The 4,894-nt window shown below is 28.3% G+C and overlaps 1 pseudogene; it reads left to right on the forward strand.

Annotated features, from left to right (window-relative positions):
* Nucleotides 1–992: 992 nt before the first annotated feature.
* LOC120595262 (uncharacterized) lies at nucleotides 993–1,111 on the forward strand (annotated as a pseudogene).
* The last annotated feature ends 3,783 nt before the right edge of the window (nucleotides 1,112–4,894 follow it).

Here is a 4,894-nt window from a genome sequence, read left to right on the forward strand (position 1 = left end):
ATATAAATACCATGGCGAAGTCTATTTTATGCAATTTAAATCTGACACTTGTGTCCTGCAATGACCGTCAGGCACATTAATGTTTCTATTGATATTAATGTTTCTTCCAAATAATTTTTTACCTAACTGATTTTCTTAAAGTTGTTATGTTTTCGTCATTTAGATATTTTATTATATTATAAGATATGTTTTGTTTTACAATGTTGCATTCTTAAAATATGTCAGGGGCAGTGACCAAGTTGAATATGGAAAGAACGTAGAATATAGAGCCATATTAGATATTTCTGGTAATGGCAATAACTCAGAAATCCACACCTCATTTCACTCTCTGTGATATCTACCATATAACTTCCTGGATATTCATCAACTCAGTAGGGACTTGTGATCCATTCTCTACTCTTCCCTTATGAATGTTTTATTGCATATAAGCGAAGAAAGTTTGGTTCTGTAAATCTTACTTTGTGTTTCATTGATTCTTTCTCTTACTTGCTATTGTAGAAACTTTACTCTTCCACAAAGCCCACGAATCATTTATTGGAGTGTCATAAATATGGCTTTTTAGCTATTATGGCATTTTTCATGTCCTGCCTTTTGTATTCTACCTATCCTCCAGCATGATGACCATTACCAAAGGCCTATTGCATGTCAGAAGTTGATGCTAAGCAAATGGTCTCAAAAATAATCTTATAGTTACATATGTTAATACGTATTATGAATGAGAATAACAAGATGTAATAAAACAGTAAATTTTCAGGCATAGTTTAAAATTTCCATAGTCATGGAAATTTTCTAAAAATTAACACTGACCATAAGATATATATCCATTAAGAAAAATTATAAATAAAAATAACATTTCATTTTTTGCAAGTTTAAAAAAATTGTGATTTCACAATATCTAGGAAACTAGTATACAGAAAAATTTATAAAGGATAGTCATTACTGTCAGATATCAAAGCATACTAGAAATATACTACAATTAAAACAGGTACATGGTCTATGGCCATGCCACCCCGAACATGCCCAATCTCATCTGATCTTGGAAGCTAAGCTGGGTCGGGCCTGGTTAGTACTTGGATGGGAGACCACCTAGGAATACCAGATGCTGTATGCTTTAAGAAACAAAAGAAAAAAAAGGTATGTGAATAGACAGAAAGATCAATAGAATAGAAAATGAAGTCCAGAAATAGGACCAACACAGATTTTAAAAAATCTGCTATATGATAATTCATTATAAGTCAAATTGCTGGGACAAAAATAATTTATTTGGAAAATTAGTGATGATGAAATCACTGGATATTTTTTGGAAAAAATTAAAACTCTTCACACAACACACAAGAATAAACTCTAAACACATCAGTATTATAAATGTATTTGTTTGTTTAACTACAACCTAAGAAAAGTCTTTCTAACTATGACTAAAATTCGAAATGCAATTAAAAGAGGAAAAAATGATTGATTTAAGTATATTAAAAAAAAAAAAACTTTCATGGCAGTAAGTTGGAGAAGCAAAATCAAAAGACATGTAATAAACCAAAAGAAAATATTATCAACACATATTGTGGATACAGGATTACTATAGCTAATACATAAAGAGCATTTTAAAAAGTGAGATAAAAAGTCTAAAATTCTAGAAATAGGAAAAAGATATAAACAAACAATCCACAAAAAAACATAAAAATAACCATTAAACATGAAATAAAATCCAATTTTACTCATAACAAGAGAAATGCAATGAAAACTACACTGAAATTCCATTTTTTACCCACTAGATTAGCAAAACAGTAGAAGCTTGAAAAGTGACAAGGCTTTGAGAAATCAGGCACTCAAGTATTTCATGTGATGACAATGAAAATTGATAAAATCCCTTTGGACAGGAATTTGGCAATGTAAGTTATTTAGTAAAGCATTATTTATAACTGTAAAATATTAGAAACCGATCACAGGAGACTGGGTAAATATACTATGGTACATCCACACAATTTAAAATATACGATTATAGTATGCAGCTATAAAAATGCAATGTCTATGAACTGATATAAAATTAGTTACAGCAGATATTCTCAAGTAAAAAGAATAGCAACATATAAAAATATATATGTATAATATTTTATTCACATATGTTATATATATGCATATATATATATATATATATATATATATATACTTCATATAAAGAGGTAAGAAAATAATATAATATTCCTATATATGCTTTTCTTTACAAAAGAGATACAGGAAGAATAAAACAGATAGGCATTAAACTGATTACCTACAAATAGTTGAGGAAATGAGATAGAAGATCTCATTTATTTTTATTTTGTTTTGACTTCATAAGCATGTTAATATTCTACATTTTCAATAAAAATTAAATTAAATCAATAATAATGCAAAGGATAAATACGTAGAAATGGAAACAAACAAATAAATGTATCCAGATGAATTTCAAATGAATACCAAAGGGAAGAAAAGACAGAGAGAGAAGAGAGAAAAAAAAGGGAAGAGAAGGTAAAAAGGTAGAGATGGAAGAATTAAGGAAAGAACTAAAGTAATTTACAAACATAATATTTGACAACATATTCTAAGTCTTTAGTTGGGGCAGAATTTGCAAAAAAAACTAAAAATATTTTTACTAGGTTTAATTTTTTTAGTGTTGTGGGCAAAGAAATCTGAAACAATTTTGTACATATTATAGGACTGATCAAAAGATTATGTATATTAATACTTTGAGAACAAAGATTCTCACTGAGGAAGAAAATATAACAATTACGGAATGGGAGAAGCATAAAAGAACCATGTAACGATGCACTGGAATTGGAGATACCAATGTAAACTCATGATTTTTCTAAAATATTTATATATATCATTTATGTATATATCTGTACATTTGTATGTATATATATTTATGTTTGTGTATATGCATGGATATGTGTACATTTATATGAGTAATGTATATTTGTATATATGTGTTATGTATATATGTATATTCATGCATATATCATCTAGCTCTGTTACCCCAAAATGACCAAGTAACAATGATACTCTTATATCATTGAGCACATCTAGTACCTGATCTTGGTCACTAATACCATTCTTCACTAAATAGAACCAGGAAACCTAAAATAAATTTATTTTATAGGACTGGGTCAGGTTATATAAAAGATATAACCTGAAATAACTTATGCCAGAAAATAATAAAGTAGTAGTAGTAGTAAAAAAATAATTAAATAAATAAAAATAATAATAATAATAATAATAATAGTGCATGTTACTGGCCAAGTCTGGGAAAGTGAAAGATCAAAATAATTCAATATATTGATGAATTATAAGGATTTAAAATAGAGATGTATAAGTCTATAAAGATAATAAACAATAAATAAGAATATAAATATATAACTGAATGATAAGAGAAGGACAAAACTAGCATTATGCAGCCATCGTATTAAGAGTGGATCAAGCAACAATCATCAATGGATATTATATATAGGAGGAAATTGTGATAAGGAGTTGGTTATTTGCATGTTCATAAATTGTTTCTCCAAAAAAACTACTCATTGGTTGCAAAGGGAAAAGAAACAGTATAAATATGGTGAAGAAATCAAACTATACCTTGAAAAACTCATCAGAATTAATATCACCAGTGGGGAGAGATGGACATCGTGTGCCTCCAAATATGATGCCCTGAAAAGGACAAAACACCATGCCTCAGAGTTCAGCCAATAATACATAGCCTGATTATAACCATAAAGAAACATTGGACAAACCCATAACGAAAACTGTTATATTTTTTAAAATGACAAGAAAACAGTACTATGCAAAAAAGTCTATTTTATGGAAGACAAAGAAAACCTGTGGAAATGTTTCACATTACAGGAGCCCAAAGTTGACATGACAACTAATGCAATACCTATCCCTAGACTGAATCCTTTACCGGAGAGGAAAGATATACTATAATAGCATAGCATCAATTGGCAATAATGGAATGTAAATGGTATATTAGAATTAATATTAAATTTATAGAATAGATAACTATACTATGATTTTGTAAAAAAAATATATAGATTGCTATTTTTAAGAATTACTTAAAAACTGATGTATTTAGGAGAAAAGGCCATAATGTATGCAATCTAACCTCAAATACAAAAAGATCCACTGAAAGTGGTAGAAAAAAATGATAAAGTAAATCTGGTAAAAGTTTAACAAAAAAGAAAGTTGGCGAATCTCAGAAAAAAAGTATACAAATGTTTGCAGCCCTATTTTAATTCCTGTAATTTTTTATGTTTGAAATTATGTTTAAATAAAAAGTTTAAACAACAAAGATATGAAGTATTTGTTATTCTATTTTAGCAACTTTAAGGAAAGGAGGATTAATGCATTAGTTAAAGATTATTTTGAAGACTGAGTAATTATTAGAAATATATATTATATATTTATTTCTAGAATATTCTTTGTTTTGCTCTACAACTAAAGAAAGACATCATTTGAAATACGCAAATCTGACAATTTCATCTGTACCAAATTCTAGCAAACTCCTTGCCTATGTAGACTGTTCTTAAGCAAGCACACTGATCTCCAAGTAATCATGACAAAAAGTTAGAAGAGAAGCTGTTGTAAAGGTAATAAAAAATAAATATCAATAGAATTTATTTTCTCTTTTAGCAAATTGCTTTCCTTTCATACCTCTGAAGAGCAAGAGACCAGTTAGGCTCAGAATGTCACATAAAAATCATCCTAACAGGTAAAAATTTTCTCTAATGTTATGTGAGAGGGTAATAAAGATGAGTAATAAAATATTAAACAGGAAGAGTAAATCTCAGGTGTAAAATAATATCTACAAACTGCTTAAAGTAGACAAATCAACGTATAGCTCCTCATAAAAACTGACTCTTTAATTTGTGCG

Source organism: Pteropus medius, unplaced genomic scaffold (genome assembly GCF_902729225.1).
Source record: "Pteropus medius unplaced genomic scaffold, Ma_sr-lr_union100, whole genome shotgun sequence".
Classification (NCBI taxonomy): Eukaryota; Metazoa; Chordata; class Mammalia; order Chiroptera; family Pteropodidae; genus Pteropus; species Pteropus medius.